This window comes from Eschrichtius robustus, chromosome 16, assembly GCF_028021215.1.
Source record: "Eschrichtius robustus isolate mEscRob2 chromosome 16, mEscRob2.pri, whole genome shotgun sequence".
NCBI classification, from domain to species: Eukaryota; Metazoa; Chordata; class Mammalia; order Artiodactyla; family Eschrichtiidae; genus Eschrichtius; species Eschrichtius robustus.
Window position 1 is genome coordinate 80,014,076 of NC_090839.1, and position 4,520 is coordinate 80,018,595.

At 39.3% G+C, this 4,520-nt stretch overlaps 1 non-coding gene across 1 annotated transcript; it reads right to left on the reverse strand.

The window, feature by feature from the left end:
- Positions 1-3,304: 3,304 nt before the first annotated feature.
- Positions 3,305-3,377, reverse strand: TRNAR-CCU (transfer RNA arginine (anticodon CCU)). Its single transcript has one exon. It is a non-coding gene; the product is annotated as a tRNA-Arg (tRNA).
- Positions 3,378-4,520: the final 1,143 nt, after the last annotated feature.

Consider the following 4,520-nt stretch of genomic DNA (forward strand, 5'->3'; position numbering starts at 1 on the left):
ACCTAAAAACTGTCGTCCAGCAGTAATGAGATGTTTGCGAATAGAACACTAAACAATTAATGAAGTGTTACTTTTATTAATACCACTTTTATTAGCTATGTCATTGGATTTCAGTTTTATGAGTTTTGTTTCTTAGTTTCACAGGGTTTTTAGCAGCTCCAGGCCTTGTGCCCTGTGTTCATCAGGATGGAAGAGCCAGCTGGGAAGCTCGTACCCTCAGAAAGGGACCCAGTAGGTGGGAAGGCTGCAGCTGTGTGCGCTGGGCCCCGGGCGGGCTGGGAACAGGCCAAGGCTTTGTCCTGGGCAGTGGGCCTGACGGTGGTGTCAGGACAGAGCATCTCAATGGCTGAGACACCAAGGGTGTCCACCCCTGACACCAGGTCAGCCAGGACATGAGCTCTGCCCCAGGAAGAGGGAGGCCAGAGCTAAGGGCCCTGCCGTCCCCTTCAGAGTCTGGATCATGAGAAAGGAGAGGTCCAGTGTTGCCCAGGACTCTACATAGAGCTGTCCCTAGGGCCCAGAAATCACAGCACCATGGTGAGGCCCAGTGCAACCTAGGGAAAGAGGCTCCCGGTGGCTGGGGGCCGGGGTCGGGGAGGCAATGAGCCCAGGCTCACGCCTAGGGCAGAACTGCTCAGCGTCCTCAATGGTTCTTCATGAGATGTTTCACCTCAGGCAAGTTTCTGGACTTCTGCTGTGCCTCATCTGTGAAATGGGAATAATTCAGAGTTGCTAGAAAGCAGTGGAGGATAATTTAAAACAAATTGCTGGTTTGGGAAGTTCCTCAAAAAGTTAAACTTAGAATTACCATATGGCTCAGCAATTGCACTCTTAGTTATATACCTCAAAGAATAGAAAACAGGAACTCAAATTTGTACCCAAATGTTCATACATAGCAGGATGATCAACAATAACTAAAAGGTGGGAAAATCCCCAATATCCATCAATGGATGAAAGGATCAACAAAATTGGCATATCAATACAATAGAATGTTATTTGGCCATTGAAAGGAAAGAAGTATTAATACATGCCACAATACAGATGAACCTCGGTAACATGCTAAATGAAATAAGCCAGATACAAAAGGGCAAATATTATATGATTACATTTATATGAAATACCCAGAATAGACAAATCCATGGAGACAAAAATTAGATTAGTGCCTACCAGAATCTGTAGGGGGAGAAGGGAGGGGTTATGGGGTTTCTATTTGGGATGATGAAAATGTTTTGGAATAGGATAGTGGTGATAGTTGCACATCTTTGTGAATATGCTAAAGCCACTGAATTGCATACTTTAAAAGGATGAATTTTATAGTATGTAAATTCCATCTCAACAACAACAAAAGAATAATATTGCTCTAGTACTTACAGTCAAATGATTACAAAAACAATAAAAGTGAATCAAATAGTGAAAAAATAGACGCCAGTACACCAGGTCCCCTGTTCCCAGGACACATCAATTCGTCACATCGTGACCTAGAAGTGTCCCCCTCCCCAACTAGGCTTGAGGGAAGAAGGGGTATGCATACCTCTATCTCACTGCAGGGGCCAGAAGGAAGTCTTATAACATTCCCAGTGACTTTTTTTTTTTTAATTGGAGTATAATTGCTTTACAATGTTGTGTTAGTTCCTGCTGAACAATGAAGTGAATCACCTATATGTATAAAAGACAGCATCTCATTTCCAGCTGCTTGATCAGCTCCAGCCATCTCCCCAAGGGGGCCCCAGCACAGCACATGGATGAAATGGAGATAAGTAATTTACCTGATAGATAAAGGGTTCTAAATAATGGTTGTAAAGATGCTCAACAAACTCAGGAGAAAAATGAAAGAACGCAGTGGGAACTTCAACAAAGAGTTAGAAAATATAAGAAAGAACCAAGATTTTTTTTTAATTTAATTTTTATTTTATTGATATATTGGAGTATAGTTGATTTACAATGTTGTGTTAGTTTCATGTGTACAGCTAAGTGATTCAGTTATACATATACCCATTCTTTTTCAGATTCTCTTCCCACATAGGTTATTACAGAATATTGAGTAGAGTTCCCTGTGCTATACAGTAGGTCCTTGTTGATTATCTGTTTATATATAGTAGTGTGTACATGTTAATCCCAAACTCTTAATTTATCCCTCTCCTCACCTTTCCCCTTTGGTAACCATAAGTTTGTTTTTGAAGTCTGTGAGTCTGTTTCTGTTTTGTAACTAAGTTCATTTGAATCATTTTTTTTTAGGTTCCTCATATAAGTGACATCATATGATATTTGCCTTTCTCTGCCTGACTTACTTCACTTAATATGATAATGTCTAGCTCCATCCATGTTGCTGCAAATGGCATCATTTCATTCTTTTTTATGGTTGAGTAATATTCCATTGTATGTATGTACCACATGTTCTGTATCCATTTCTCTGTCAGTGGACATTTAGGTTGCTTCTATGTCTTGGCTATTGTAAATAGTGCTGCATTGAACATAGGGGTGCATGTATTTTTTTGTGTTATTGTTTTCTCCAGATATTTGCCCAGAGTGGGACTGATGGATCATATGGTATCTCTATTTGTTAGTTTTTAAGGGACCTCCATATGGTTCTCCACAGTGGTTGTACCAATTTACATTCCTATCAGCAGTATAGGAGGGTTCCCTTTCCTCCACACCCCCTCTAGCATTTATTGTTTGTAGACTTTTTGATGATGGCCATTCTGACTGGTGTGAGGTGATACCTGATTGTAGTTTTAATTTGCATTTCTCTAATAATTAGTGATGTTGAGCATTTTTCATGTGCTTTTTGGCCATCTGAGTGTCTTCATTGGAGAAATGTCTGTTTAGATCTTCTGCCCATTTTTTTTATTGGGTCGTTTGTTTTTTTTGATATTGAGCTGCATGAACTGCTTGTATATTTTGGAGATTAATCCCTTGTTGGTCACTTCATTTGCAAATACTTTCTCCCATTCTGTGGGCTTTCTTTCATTTTGTTTATGGTCTCATTTGCTGTGCAAAAGCTTTTAAGTCTAATAGGTCCCATTTGTTTATTTTTGTTTTTATTTTCATTACTCTAGGAGGTGCATCAAAAAAGATCTTGCAAAAAAAAAAAGAAAAGATCTTGCTGTGATTTATGTCACAGAGTTTTCTGCCTATGTTTTCCTCTGAGTTGTTTTTTTTTTTAAATATCTATTTGTTTATTTGGCTGCTCCAGGTCTTAGTTGAGGCATGCAGGATCTTCACTGCGGCATGTAGGATCTTTAGTTGCATGCAGGATCTTTTAGTTGCGGCACATGGGCTTTTAGTTGCAGCCTGTGGGATCTAATTCCCTAGCCAGGGATTGAACCTGGGCTCCCTGCATAGGGAGCATGGAGTCTTAACCACTGGACCACCAGGGAAGTCCACCCCTCAGAGTTTTATAGTATCCAGCCTTACATTTAGGTCTTCAATCCATTTTGAGTTTATTTTTATGTATGGTGTTAGAGAACGTTCTAATTTCATTCTTTTGCATGCAGCTGTCCAGTTTTCCCAGCACCACTTATTGAAGAGACTGTCTTTTCTCCATTGTATATTCTTGCCTCCTTTGTTGTAGATTAACACGTTATTGATCGGGGGATTTTTGCAGAAACTAACACCTGTGGCTGTAGTACGCCTCCGGTCAAAAATGTGTTAATTAACCATAGGTGCGTGAGTTTATTTCTGGCCTTTCCTGTTCCATTGATCTATATTTCTGTTTTTGTGCCAGTACCATACTGTCTTGATTACTGTAGCTTTGTAATATAGTCTGAACTCAGGGAGCCTGATTCCTCCAGCTCTGTTTTTCTTTCTAGCGATTGCTTTGGCTATTTGAAGTCTTTTGTGTCTCCAGACAAATTTAAAAATTTTTTGATCTAGTTCTGTGAAAAATGCTGTTAGTAATTTGATAGGGATTGCATTGAATCTGTAGATTGCCTTGAGTAGTATGGTCATTTTGACAATATTGATTCTTCCAATCCTAGAACATGGTATATCTCTCCATCTGTTTGTGTCATCTTTGATTTCTTTCATCAGTGCCTTGTAGTTTTCTGAGTACAGGTCTTTTCCCTCCTTAGGTAGGTTTATTCCTAGGTATTTTATTCTTTTTGATGTGGTGATAAATGGGATTGTTTCCTTAATTTCTCTTTCTGATCTTTTGTTTTTAGTGTATAGGAATGCAAGAGATTTCTGTGTAAGAGTTTTCTATCCTGCAAATTTACCAAATTCATTGGTGATCTCTAGTAGTTTTCTGGTAGTGTCTTTAGGATTTTCTGTGTATAGTATCACGTCATCTGCAAACAGTGACAGTTGTACTTCTTCTTTTCCAATTTGGATTCCTTTTCTTTCTTTTTCTTCTCTGGTTGCCGTGACTATGACTTCCAAAACTACGTTGAATAAAAGTGGCAAGAGTGGACATTTGTCTTTTTCCTGATCTTAGTGGAAATGCTTTCAGTTTTTCACCACTGAGAATGATGTTAGCTGTGGGTTTGTCATATATGGCCTTTATTATGTTGAGTTAGGTTCCC